This window comes from Hyperolius riggenbachi, chromosome 9 (assembly GCF_040937935.1).
Source record: "Hyperolius riggenbachi isolate aHypRig1 chromosome 9, aHypRig1.pri, whole genome shotgun sequence".
NCBI lineage: Eukaryota > Metazoa > Chordata > Amphibia > Anura > Hyperoliidae > Hyperolius > Hyperolius riggenbachi.
The window spans coordinates 50485759-50500570 of record NC_090654.1 but is presented as its reverse complement, the minus strand read 5'-3'; the positions used below and the strand labels follow the sequence as shown (position 1 = coordinate 50500570).

The 14812-nt window shown below is 43.6% G+C and overlaps 1 protein-coding gene across 11 annotated transcripts in view; it reads left to right on the top strand.

Moving 5' to 3' along the window:
- Window positions 1-14812, top strand: part of LOC137532315 (renalase-like) — a 603961-nt gene that overhangs the window by 249624 nt on the left and 339525 nt on the right. For 5 of the 11 annotated variants that reach the window (XR_011023908.1, XR_011023907.1, XR_011023909.1 and 2 more), the window contains exon 1: window positions 12333-12516. The exons of 3 other annotated variants lie outside the window; for them this stretch is intronic. The gene's annotated coding sequence lies outside the window, so the exon portion shown is untranslated. Of the gene's footprint in view, window positions 1-12332; window positions 12517-14812 lie in introns of those variants that run through there. 3 more of the 11 variants (XM_068252718.1, XM_068252716.1, XM_068252719.1) reach the window with 1 other exon arrangement.

Here is a 14812-nt window from a genome sequence, read left to right as displayed (position 1 = left end):
GGAATGCATGCGTCCCTCAACTTTGACAAGATTCCCAAGCCCCACAGCATGATGGAACCACCACCATATTTTACTGTAGGTAGCAGGTGTTTTTCTTGAAATGCTGTGTTATTTTTCCTCCGTGCATAATGTCCCTTGTTATGCCCAAATAACTCATCAGTCCACAGCACCTTATTTCAAAATGAAGGTGGCTTGTCCAAATGTGCTCTAGCATACCTCAAGCGACTCTGTTTGTGCTGTGGGTGGGGAAAAGTAATTCTCTTTATCACTCTCGCATACAGCATCTCCTTGTGTAAAATGCGCTGAATGGTTGAACAATGCACAGTGACTCCATCTGCAGCAAGATGATGTTGTAGGCCTTTGGTGCTGGTCTGTGGGTTGACTCTGACTGTTCTCACCATTTGTCGCTTCTGTTTATCCGAGATTTTCCTTAGTTTGCCACTTCGAGCCTTAACTTGAACTGAGTCTGTGGTCTCCCATTTCCTAATATGTTCCTAACTGTTGTAATAGACTGCTGAAATCTCTGAGACAGCTTTCTGTATCCTTCCCTAAACCATGATGGTGAACAATCTTTGTCTTCAGGTCATTTGAGAGTTGTTTTGAGACCCCCAGGTTGCTACTCTTCAGAGAAAATTAAAAGAAGAGGGAAACTTACTATTGACCCCCTTAAACAGTCTCTCATAATTGGATTCACTTGTGTATGTAGGTCAGGGGTCACAGAGCTTACCAAGCCAATTTGAGTTTCAATAATTAGTTCTAAAGGTTTTGAAATCAATAAAATGAACAGTGCCCAAATTTATGCACCTGCCTAATTTTATTTAAACAATTATTGCACACTTTCTGTAAATCCAATAAAGTTCATTTCACTTCTCAAATATCACTGTGTGTGTCTCCCATATGATATATTTAACTGACATTTTTTATTGTTACACCCAACAATTTATACAGGAAAATCATGACAATTAACAAGGTTGCCCAAACTTTCGCATCCCACTGTATGTCTAAAACAACAACAAATATCATTCGTAAAGCGCTTTTCTCCTGTAGGACTAAGTACATAAGCATGGCTCATACCAGTTTTTGGTTGAATGGTAAATTTTGGTACAGAGGAAGAATTCTACAAGTCCACAAATGCCAGGCTAAAAAGGTGGCTTTTCAGTCTGAATTTGAACAACTCCTGGGATGGGATTGTCTTTACTGAGTGTGGTAGGGAATTCCAAAGGGTAGGGGCAGTATGGCAGAAAGCACTGGCTGCAAAGGTTCTGAGGTGCACTCTGGGAGTGACCAATTTTATGGATCCTGCTGATTTGAGTCTGTGAGAGGTGTGATGATGATTTGGCAAGTCCTTCCTTCATGTAGCCAGGCTCCAAATTGGGTAGGAATCTGAATGTCTACAGTCAAAAATAAAAAGAATAACCATGTCATTATAATAATAAAAATTAGACAAGGAAAAAGAAACAGTTGTTCGAGTTACAGAAAACCTAAGAGAGTCGCCTCAGGCATCCGGCTCCCCTGGAGAAACATGTATGAAAGATCTGTAGTTTAAGCTATGTACACATGCAGGACTAAACTCAGACAAGGCGTACCACTGTGGCTTAGAATGTAGCATGTATACAGAAGTCCCTCTCTCCCTTGGCATGCCGTATCCTTAGAGACAACCAAACAACTACTGAGCACAGTTTTCTCAGACACACCCTGCGTACCAGAAGCCTCTCCCAGGTCATACCTACTTTGTGCGGCGCCCCACCCCCACAGAGATCTGTGGCCCCACCCCCATATCCAATTTAGCTAACCTCCATGGTCCATCACTGGGGGCCAAGCCTCAGTGAAGTGGAGTATGCAAGACCTTCCTGTCCCCAGAAGCAGTAATGTATAATGCTCTGCTGCCTCTCTGCATTGAATACAGGAGTGCCCCTCCATGTGATGGGGGGGTTGTGAAGCTATTGTTGCACCCATAAACCTCTGTATTGTCCCTTCTTCCGGCCCCATAGCAACAGACCCGTTGCTAGCCTCTAGGCCAGTGACCTGTCCATAGATCCCTCAGCCCAGACCTTTTGCTTGAAGGGTCAAGTCTCCAGCCTCCTCATTGATCTGCTGTGTGACTTGGGTAAGTCACGCACTACTGTGGCCCGCTGCAATCTCGTAGCCTGGAGCATTCTGCACATGCAGGGTTTAGGAGTCGTAACGTACTGCGCATGTGAAGAATGCTTCCAGCCTCAGGAGCGTGATGATGGAGGCACCGCCTGGCCAGGACATGTGCAGTAGTCTGCGTCTTGGCTACGTCGCACACTTACCCTGGCCACACAGTGGATCAAAGACTGGGACCTTCAAGACTATGGGGGCTAGAAGAAGCTCCAGGTAAGTAAAAGAACACGCTTTATTTACAAACATGAGCCTTTGTTTTAACTTTTATTCTGATTGCTGTGGTTGGCTCAGTGGCAGATTGTACTAACGATCGTGGCGGGAGCCAGTGTTGTCATGTCAGGTTCAAACATCAATAAACATGGCACAGATTTGACTGCATGACTCCAAAGCGGTAATTTATATCTAGATCATTTCTGCTTTTCTTTGTGTATATGGCTTGTCATTTCTTAGGAGCTGTGTCACAGGTGCTCTATAAATATAAAAAGATAATAATATTATATTGCTCTGTGCTCTTACAATGCCTCAGGAAGCAGAGGGTTAATAGACCCGAAAATGGCATCAATATTTACTTTTCGGTAAGAGCTGTGAGTAATCGGAGATAATGAGTAATGAGTGGTACAAGCTCTGGTCGCAGCTTACAAGTGTCCCGTGAATTGTGTCTGCGGTGTCGTGTGTACAGCGTCCCTGGTGACTTCCCCGGCGCTCGCGCTGCCCATTTCATAGAGTTGTCAGTGGCGCAATCTAAAGGCTTTTCTCAGCTAGCACGCTATCAGCAGCGAGTGGCACATTACAGTAATGGGGTAAGTGTATGAAACACACTGAAATCCAATCCCCTTAAACTGATTTGATATCTGTCTGTAGCGCGACATTTCCTGCTAATGGTCTCCTTTATTCTGTAGCAATGTTATCCACCTGGTCAGGTTACAGCTGGTTTTAATTACCCAGCTAATAGAGTTCTTAACCACTGCCCATTCCCGTGCACTATCTGGGCCGAAGCGCGGCCCTTAATGGATGTCGCGGCTGTTTGCTGGATCCTTCTTACCACTAATTCTAAACAGATCGAGGAGGAGAGACCTCTGAGCTCACAGGTCTGACTTCAGAGCTGTGTTCATTGCAGCATAGCTTCTCTGTATTGGCGGACACTTCAGATTTCCCTGAGGTTCACAGTGGGACTTGGGGAGCTGTGTTGTAAAGTTTAAGAACACAGCTTATCGCACTGCAATGATAAGCCTATGTGATGTTCACATTGCGACGTTAGCATCGCATTGTAACGTGTAGCGTTATGGTAACGCACTGCTGCAGTGAGTTATCTCTAAAGGCACACATTACCAGGTACAGGAAAGCATACTTTTCATTCCCTGTATGCTTTACTGTACCTACTTAAAGTGAGTCTGAAGTGAAATTGAAAATAAAAAAACAGATACTCTCCTAAGGAGAGGGAAGGCTCTGGATCCTGTAGAGTCTAGCCGGATCTTCTCGTTCCCCCGCTGGTTCAAGGTTTTTATCTCAGGAGACTTTGGCTTCGGCAGTCTTCAGAAGTGCTCAGGCTTCTGAAGACCGGTGGCTCTGTACTGCGCACACGCGAGTGCATGAGAGAGGGAGCTTCCCAAGACTGCCAAAGTCTCCCCAATCCGTAAAAGAGCAGTCTGCGACCAATTGGTCGTGGACTGCTAATGGGGGAGCCTGCGGGGTAACGTGGATACTGGGAGGAGAACGGGAATGCTCTATAGGACCCAGAGCCTTCTGTCTCCTTATGCTAGGAATCGAGTCGCTGATGTCTCGATTGATAAAATCCGAAGTGCCCGATCACCCGCCGGATCGATTCCCCGCTCGATACCACGGGCAGTACAATAGAAGAAAACGTGGAGAAGATAAGAAGCGCTTGCGGGGACGAGCGGGAATCGATCCAGGTGCCTGCGGTTACACGCCGGAATCGATCCAGCGCCTCGATTACACAGTACAAAACATACCGTGTATTCCTAGCATTAGGTGAGTATCTGTTTTTTATTTTCATCTCGCTTCAGAGTCTCTTTAAAGAGACTCTGTAACAAAAAAAACGTTCCCCTGAGGGGTACTCATCTTGGGAGGGGGAAGCCTCAGGGTCCCAATGAGGCTTCCCCCTCAGCTGTAGCTGCAGGCAATCCAGCGCTGGCTCCCTCGAAATCTCCTGCAATCCACTCTCGACAAGCCTGACAAGGCTTGCTATATTTACCTTCCCTGGCTCTAGCGGGGGCGCTGTTGAGGCTCTCAGCATGGAGATAGGCGAAAATAGCAGATCTCTGTTGGGTCCACTCTACTGCGCTGGCGCAGGAGACTTGTGCCTACGCAGTAGAGCGAGCCTACAGCGATCGGCTGTTTCCGTCTATCTCCAAGCGGAGAACCGATACTATGCCTGCGCTGGAGCCGGGAAGGTAAATTTTTACATCCCGCTATTCGGAGGGCCAGAGCGAGGCCGCCGTGGGATACAGGAGGACGGGGGAAGCCTCAATAGGATCCGGAGGCTTCCCGCTACCGAGGTGAGTACCCCCCAGGGGAACTTTTTGTCGTTACATGTTTTCTTTAAGCAACAGTAACGCAGCGATAATCTACGTTACCACTTTTTTGATGTGTTGCGTTGTAATGTTGTGTTGCAACTATGTGAACCTAGATTTACTGAACATTGAGTGATTTCTGGTCTTGCAGAATTTGATTTTCAGATTACGGCAGAAATTACGGCAGAATTAGCAACCTGGAAATTTGTGACAACCAAATCAGATCTGCTGTCAATTGTCCTGGTGCTGATGAGTATTTATTTATGAGTAATATTATTTATGCTTTCAGTAGCAAAGATTTGCCTTGAGCCAGTAGTAAATCTGCTGTGAGGTCCACAAAGCTGCATTGTGAAGAGCAGTAATGTTGTTATACGGTTGTCCATTGAGGGACAGATGTGTAATGGAGAAGTGATGAATGGAAGGCATTTACTACTTCTTAAAAAAGGGTCTGTAGCTTTGTACCACCTGATGCTCTACGAAGCTATGTGACCAAACAGCTACCACCTGGATGAGAGCAGGATCATCCAATAGGCATCCTAGGCAGGTGCCTGGAGCTTAGTGGGTGTCAAGAGCCCCACCAACCACCTTCTCTGACCTCTCTTCACTTCAGCTTACCAAAAAGACCACAAGGGGCCTCTAAATCTACTACCTTGCCTAGGGCCCCATTACATCTTAATCCATCTCTTATCTGAATCTGTTCAAACAATAAAGGGAAATAACCAGAATCTTTTTTATTTGCCAAGTACGACGGGGTCATGCCGGAATTGGAATTGGCATACAGGAGAACAAGAAAGTATGGCATAGGACACACAGTTTTGAGAAATCACAAACAAAGCAGAGTAGCACAGCATACATAATATACACAATTGGCTTCCACTTCGCTTCAGAATCAGCTTCAAGATCCTGTGTTTGGCATACAAATCTATACACAAGACCTGCCCAACCTACATCTCTGCGCAACCATAGAGTGCTGTGTGCCATGGGAACACAAACAAGAGAGACGCGCAGTAGCCCATGACCACATCTGTAATCGGAGATCTTTTGGAGTGTACAGCGGGTCTTTGGAAAGCAGCAGAACTACTGCAAGGGACCTGATAGAGGCTGGAAGGAGCCCTAGGTAAGTAAATCTAATACGCCCTCCCCCAGGTCGGCTAACTTAATTTAAGGGTTGTTCAGGTGCTGGATGACGCTAAGAATCCAGCATGCCATATCTTGGCATTGAGAAGCTCTCGTGTATATGGTAGACCCCACCCCCCCTGTTGATCTTTATAAGCTGCTTCTGCACCCACTTCACTGTATCTCTTCCACCACTAGACACTTAGGCAGGGGTCACACTTATCGGCTTTCGTACACGGTTTCTGCACAGAAAAACTGACTTCAACTGAGAACTCATGTTAATCAATAAGCAAGGTCACACTTTAATGGAGATTTTGCACGCAAAAAAAAAACTGCCATCTTGCGCAATTTGTCAGTTTTCTCTATAAATTACATTAGCTGCTCTAATGCAGGGGTCACACTTGTCTTTCAGTTCTCTGCAAAGTGTTGAAAACTGAAAGACAAGTGTGACCCCTGCCTTACACAAACACATGCAGATCCTACATTCACACCTAGACACACAGCACTTCCACCCTTATATGTTCACACACACTGCCATAACACTGCCACACTTACACCCCATTTACATACAGCGCCACACTACCACCAACCCTAGTCACCCACACAGCACCATACCACTGCCACCCCTACAAGCACACAAATGTCTGTTCATAGTAGCAGTGACTGACAGGCAGTGAGCAAAGCACACTTGAGTTGCTTATTACAGCTCTGCCTAAACTAATATTGTCTGAATCACTGGTGCAGACCAGATCAGGCGTCTGATTCCAGATTCTGCTGGCTATTAATGCCAGTGTGTTTCATAACAGATTGGTTAGCAGGCCTGAGAACATAAAGTCAAAGCAGGAATATTTTACCATTTTTTTTTTCAGATATGCAGTCAGGTCCCCGATACACAGACTTAAAAAAAGCAGGACCATAAACGCATTAGAAAGGATATTAAAGCAGAACTTTAACCAAGGATTGAACTTCATCCCAATCAGTAGCTGATTCTCCCTTTCCCATGAGAAAACTTGACCTTTTCTCCAATAGATCAGGGAGGTCTGTGTGGCTGATACAGTATTTATGGGGAAACCCCTCCCACAGTGTGATGTCATGACCATGGTCCTGACAATTTGCTGTCTGTGAACCTCATTGCATTGTGGGAAATAACGGCTTTTTCCAACTGCCAAGTAAGCAATATCTCCCTCTGAGCACAGAACACTCAGTAAAGAACATTCCGTACAGATCTAAAGGCAGGACTAAAGATGTCTCCACCAGTGATACATTCCACGATGTAAATCAGGGTGAGGAAAGATTTTACAATGGTCAAACACTGACTAAGGGCCCTTTTCCAAGAGCCGCCACGCACAGCTGCGAGACGCGCGGCAGCACTTTCTGATCTGTGAGTACGCAGACCTGGAAGTGCCACCCGCACCAAAAAAATGCTGCAATGTTGTCCGAATTGCTAAGGATGGCGGCAGCATTATCCCCTATGGCAGTTTCCCCGCACAATTTCTTTGAGGGGAAACTGCGTCTTCGGCCCGATTTCCCACAGCAATGTAAATGGGCCCTTAATCTATAAATGATGTAAAAAATAAGCCATTTTATTTGTTATTTACACTACAGTTCCTCTTTAAATCAGAGCCCACACTAAACAGACACTGCACACTACCAAAGATTATCTGTGACACGTTAATTGTTTAAGAGGTGACCTGTTGACCGGATCTTGCTGGGCCTGTGGTAAGAGAGAATTAGCAACCTGGAAATTTGTGACAACCAAATCAGATCTGCTGTCAAGTGTCCTGGTGCTGATGAGTATTTATTTATGAGTAATATTATTTATGCTTTCAGTAGCAAAGATTTGCCTTGAGCCAGTAGTAAATCTGCTGTGAGGTCCACAAAGCTGCATTGTGAAGAGCAGTAATGTTGTTATACGGTTGACCATTGAGGGACAGATGTGTAATGGAGAAGTGATGAATGGAAGGCATTTACTACTTCTTAAAAAAGGGTCTGTAGTGAAAATAACATAATAAATAAAATTGCTTATTGTTTACATTATTAATTTACAGATTATGTAGTCAGTTTTTGCCCATTGTAAAATCTCTCCTCTCTCTGATTTACATTCTGAAATGTATGACTGTTGGTGACCTCTTTACCTGCCAGGTAGTTTCCCGCAATGCAACAAGGTTCACAGGCAGCAAACTATCAGGACCATGGTCATGACCTCACACTGTGGGAGGGGTTTCAGCACAATATCAGCCACATCAGACCCCAGTGATGATCTATTTGAGAAAAGGTAAAGATTTCTCGTGGGAAAGGGGTATCAGCTACTGATGGGGATGAAGTTCAATCCTGGGTTGAAGCTCCTCTTTAAACCTGTTGCACATAAGGGAGCTGTACATAAGATAGAACCGAATGTACATGGATAAGACTCGTCCACACGTGAAACTATTCCACCCGTTTATGGTTCCAACTTGGTATTTTAGACAATAGTTGGGCGTGTGCAGGAGCAGCATACGACTAGACGACCAACTGATAACGGACGGTTTGGCCAATCCAACTGGTGGTTCAACTGACCGACTATTGTGCTGGTTGGCCACATATGTACAAGTCGTTTGAGCGACTTGTTTTGTTTTTTAATGCAGATACGGTGTGCGCAGAGTATTTAAAATAGTTAGTTGTTTATTTGGTCAGAGCGTGTGTGCATACTTGTCGTGCAAACATGGTGAATGGGGCATCTTGTGAATTATGCCCCCTTTGTACCTCATGCTCCTTTGTACCCTGTTGTCTCCCTGTGTCCCCCATGTGTCCACCTCTGTCCTCCTTGTGTCCTCCTATGCCCCTGTCTCCTCCTCTATGCCCCGTTGTGTCCCTCTGTGTCCTCCTCTGGATGGGCACAGTACAGGGAATCCCTGACATTGCGGCAGGTTGGAGGTTTATTTTGGCAGCCGTTCACAAGACAGGAACTCCCGGCATTTGGACTATAAGACGCAGTGACTTTTTTCCCAACTTTTGGGGGAGAAAAAGGAAGTCTTATGCTGGGGATACACGGTACGTTTTCCCCCTTATCAATCGAGCCGCTGATGGCTCGATTGATAATTTCCAACTGGTTCGATGACCCCGCTCGATCCCCGCCTGCTCGATCCCCACGGGCAGACAATAGCGGGGAGTCGAGCGGAAGATAAGGAAGCTCCCGGGGACGAGCGGGAATCAATCCGGACGGTGGCTGGAGTCGATCCGGCGGCTTATCGAGCCGCCGGGTCGTACCGTGTATCCCAAGCATTTTAGTCCCAAAAATACAGCAAGTGCCAAGACAATATACTCTGTACAGCGCTGCAGAAGATGTCGGCACTATATAAATACTAAATTATAAGAATACAAATGGAAGGGGAGCAAAACACAAGTTGGCCTACAGAGGAAAAATTATAAATCTGATCTTGACTGTGTTAACTTACAGTGCAGTGGTAGCATTTGCCTTTGAAAAATTATTGTTTTTATAATTATGGGCAGAGATCTAGATTGCATTCATTTGTCCCCCAAAGAGGATGGTTTGTTAGAAATCTGACGAGTAAGCATGCCTGGCTCCGAATGGGACAGCAGGAATTTTTAACAATGACGGTGACTAATATAGGATCTCACTCAGGAAAACAGTTACTAGATTCCCTAATTACAAAGGTTCCAATTTATTTGGAATGCTTGGTGTAGCCCAATCAGAATCCTTTTTATTTGCCAAGTAGGAAATAGCACCCGGAATTATTTGTGGTACACGTGGTTATAGTGCATTTTGCAAGGCACAGTGCAAATTAACAGCCCTTCCCCTCCCTCTGCTTTTTTTAAATAATAATCCTTTAGCAGTGGGAGTTTGAAACTTCCATTATTTCCCACAATGCAACGAGGTCCACAGACATTAAACTTTCAGGGCCGTGGCTCTGACATCACACTGTGGGAGGGGTTTCACCACAATATCAGCCGTACAAATGTGCCAGCTGATCTATTCTAGACAGATAAAGATTTCTCATGGGAAATGGCATATCAGCTACTCATTGGGATGAAGTTCAATCCCCTTTAAAGAAAACCTGAACTGAAAATTAAAAGTCAAAATAAGCATAGACAAGTCATACTTACCTTCCATGTAGTGTACTCCTCAGTGTCTTTCTCCTGTCCCGCATCCTGTTTGTTCCCTGTGATCAAGGGAATTTTCCGTCCTCCATTTTGAAAATGGCCATTACCCATAACAGCTGTCTGGTCAGCACACAGTTAAACTGTAATATTGCCCACTTGAGCCATAGGAAAACATGGACACATCAGTTCTCTCAGCTATAACTGACAGCAACTGATATGTAACTTACAGCAACTGATATACTTCATTTCTGACAAAATATTGTCAGAACTGGAAGGGATTATTGTCAGAAGAAAATGGTGAGCTTCTGAGAGGAACTGCTGGCAAGGTAACTATGTAATGTTCATTTGAGGTTACCTCATGTGTTTATTTTAAATATTTTTACTCAGTACAGGTTCTCTTTAAGTAATCTGACGTGCTTGATCACTAATGTCTGGCCCCTGTTATTCTTGCAGGACCCTCTGCTGAAGTTCCTGAAGTGGGACAATGTGCACTCTTTCCACCCCTCTGAATAGTGGCTCGTCCAAGACTTTCAGGCGATATCCAAAAACAGCAGTAAAAATACATTTTGGTGGCATGATTACTGGGACAGGCATTGCTGCCCCTGCCCAGCCTTAGGTGTGGTCAGAACTAAGCTGGAGACTGTACTGTGAACATTAGCCCGAGCCCAGCATACACATTACACCATCCATATAAAGCCATGCACAGTGTCCGCAGTTCAGCCAAAAAGAGGCCGGGGTCAGCAGCAGTGCTAATAGTTTGAAGCAGTTTTTCCTGGCAATTTCAGTGCTATACATTAGAGCCAGGACGTTTTCATGTTAAGTGGAAACAATGAAGAAGGCGGCACATGCTGTTTCCTTATTTAAGAAGTATTTCCTGCATTGTAAATGTACCTAATTAAACATTCGGTTATAGGTTTCCTTCATGTCACGTAACAGTGAGGCCTCACAATGCCAGGCAGGGGACAGACCTGCACAGCCAATCCTGTATGTATTACGATTTATTAATATGATTATTGCAGATGAATTCCCCAGTGCTACACAGGGATCATGGATCCATCCGTATCATACTAGCAGTACAAGTGTACCAGCAAGCGTGGATGGGGCAGTTTTTTCAGAAATCCGTTAACCACTTCACCCCAAAGGCGTTTTTACCCTAATGCTGGGCATACACGGCGTCGAAACGGAGGATCATCAATCGAGCCTGATGGCTCGATAATATCCGACGTGTCAGATCACCGCGGGGATCGATTCCGCGCTCGATCCCGCAGGCGGACAATAGCGGCAAATCGAGCGGGTGATAAGAAGTGCCGGCGGATACCAGAGTATGTCATATTGAAGGAATTTATACTTCCCCTTTCTATCATTAAACGATAATAATATTAACTCCAGTGTATGTGATCGCTATATGGGCTGCGATGGGTCGAATGTGAAACTCGCTTCTTTATGTTCTATCCTATACCTCTTTCTCTTTCTTCACCTTTCCAACTTATCTTCCTATTTCTCTGGTTTTGTTACTGCCAGCACCAGTTTAGATACTATAGACCCAATTACACATCTGAATGCATATATTAATCAGTGGGTCAAATAATGACATTAGCAGTATACACTGAGTGCACTGGGCGTGCATTCATATCTATACTACATAGATAATATATACGTACACGTAATATTTTATTGATTCTACGACTCGAAAATCAGTCACTATGTCAGAGACAATAGATCTACGTCAAGGAGATCACTTGAGTGTATGATCCCTCAGGGCCTCAGGTTCCTCTTGATGCAGATAAAGTATTCTTTTAATCTAACTCCGATTATATAGTTAAGCGCACATGAGTGGCAGACATGTGCAACTCTCTTAGCTTAAGAAAAGTTTTCAATATGTCAAGATACTTGTTATCTTTTCAATTAATGGGTATAAAGGGATATGTTCGTTTATTCTACTCACTTGGTTATAGACTTTAGAAGTCAACGCTGTTGGTTGACCTATTGTATAGGTAAATCTGTCATCAATGTAACCAGGTGTAATACCTACAGTTCCCTTGTATCAATATCATAATTTCTATATGTTATGTGTAAAACTTTAAATAAAGAATTAAAAAAAAAAAAAAAAAGAAGAAGTGCCGGCGGGGACGAGCGGGAATCAATGCGCGCGCACACGCGGACGATTGGGGATGCGGCGGGGATCGACCCGTGTATGTCCAGCATAACTGACGAGCGATTTTCACCTTTCAGCGCTCATCCCTTTCATTAGCTTAGTCACTACTAATCACAATAAAATTATCTATATCTTGTTTTTTTCACCACCAATTAGGCTTTTTGGGGTTGATATTTGTTTTCAGTAATTACTTTATTTTCTATGCATTTTAAAGGGAAAAACAAGGAAAAAATGAAAAAATACACTATTTCTCCAATTTCATCCCCTATAGCTTTTCCAATTTCATCCAGCCTGCTGATCACCTGACACCTAACGGATAAACAGTAACTAGCACAACTGTCATCTTCGTGTTTACCATTTATCTGCATCAGTGTTTTACTTCAGCTTACATCTGGAAATATGCCTGAAGAAGGGGACTAGATCCCAGAAAGCTTGCATGATTTAACTCTATTAGTTAGCCGTTAAAAGGTATTATTTTTTACAAAACTTTTTTTTTTTCTTTTCTACCTATATCCCCTATAGTTTTAATATAAACACTGCTACTGTGCATAAAACCCACACATTTTATCTGCCTATTTGTCCTGGTTATCACAAGATTTTAATTATGTCCCTAGTACAAAGTATGGTGACAGTATAGTATTTGGAAATAAAGGTGTATTTTTTTCTTTTGGTGGAATTTCTTTTCACTATGTGCATGTGCGGGAGCCATTAAGAGGCTCTAGCAGGACATTTTTATAAGTCAGCCTGTCATTAAGTGGTTAAAGGAAATCTGTTGCAAATCTGGACAAAAAAAAAAGCATGGCTCCCAACTATCCATTCTTTGGAGAGACAAGTCCCTCTTTGGTAACAAAATCCTTCTGACGCTCTTTTCTCCTCATTTTACTATTATAAGTATTTATATAGCGCCCACATCTTCCGAAGGGCTGTAGAGAGTATATACTGTCTTGTCACATAACTGTCCCTCACAGGGGCTCACAATCTAATCCCTACCATAGTCCTTTGTCTATATTTGTGTAGTGTATGCATTATGGGGAAGCCATTTAACTTATGTATGTTTTGGGAGTGTGGGAGGAAACCAGAGTGCTCGGAGGAAACCCATGCAGGCATGAGAAGAACATACAAACTCCGTGCAGATAGTGCCCTGGCTGGGATTCAAACCGGGGACCCAGCATTACCCACTACCTCTCAGGGCTGATGTACAGATCTATGTAAATATTGTAGTTTTTTTTACGGAAATATGTATTAAACTGACTTTAAATTTTATTTCTATCCTTCAAATTGATATATTTCTGATTTTCAAATGTTAATATGAAGAAAAACTAATGATGACCTAATGATGACAGAAAGGACCAGTGTGGCTTGAATTATAACTTTACCTCTTTTGCTTATGAATTCTTTTGGGTACATGTGATTGTAGGTGTGTCTGTTGTGTGATTGGAGGTGTGACTGGGGTGTGGTTAGAGGTATGGCAGGGGTGTGTCTTAAAAGTGCTTCTCTTACATTAATAGCTGAGAGGTATGAGAAAGTGATGAAAGGATGAACAAATATACAACCATAGCGTATGTTCTGCTAAAACTGTGATTCAAACCACATAGTAATACCAGAGATATAGGCTGCAATGATGTTAGTATAAGTGAAGTCACTTGAACTCCATATAAAAGCCACAACTTGAGCCTCAAACACACATAAGAGGCATGTCGCCCGGCCTGGATCGACATCCATTGTACCAAGTGACATTGCAGGGGCCAAGCTGTAAAGAACCATTACGGGGGAGGGCAGAACGGCACTATTGTGACATCACACTGTGTGCAGGGCAAGTGGGAAGAACAATGATCTTGGCCAAATCGATCCGTCATCGCTGGCCAAGCAGCTGAGAAGAGTCGAGGGCTGCTCTACACACTTTAGTTTCTAGGCAGAGGTGGTCTTTATCGGCTGCCGCTGCCAAGTTTTATCTAGCATGTGTACAGAGCTTTATGATAATAACCAATAAACCCTGGTAAGGATTGTCCTTCTGGCATAGCTCACTGTCCCTTTTTCGGAGGGACAGTCCCTTTTTGGGAGCCCTGTCCCTCTTTCCTCCTCATTTGTCCCTCTTTCAGGACTTTGTTCCTCTTTCTATGTAAATATATACATTTCTCTACTAAAAAATGTGTTAAATGTCTCTAAATTTCATTCCTATCATTTAAATTGATACATATCTTATTTTCATATGTTAATATTAAGGGAAATGAACCAGGATAGAAAGGACCAGTGTGGTTTGCATTATAAAACAACATATTTTTCTTATGAAATCTTTATTGTATGCGTGACTAGGGGCGTGGTCAGGGGCGTAGCTTAAGTGTCCCTTTTTCTCATCTCACAAAGTTGGGAAGTATGCCTCTGGGGCTTATTTCCCTTGGTCGAGCCTCAGTAATAAACTCTGATATGTTGTTTCTGGGGCTACTGCTCAGTGTGTGGCAGAGATGAGGCAAGAACCGGTAGTGAGTCAAGTCCTTCACTCAAGCACAAATATTAAACACGCACACAAAAACAAGAGATGAAAAGAATATTTTGAAATTAGTCACGGGTTATAGGGCACTGGATTTTAATAAAATGTGTAATTTATAAATCTGGTGTGCATGTTTTCCTCCTAAACTATTACTCATATTGTGGGTGTTTCTTTTACTTTTAACCCTTCGAGTAACACATAAGGGATCAGACGTCACCCATTTTAATTATTTTATGGGCACAAGGGGCTATTTGGTCACAACTTTATTTTTTAAAA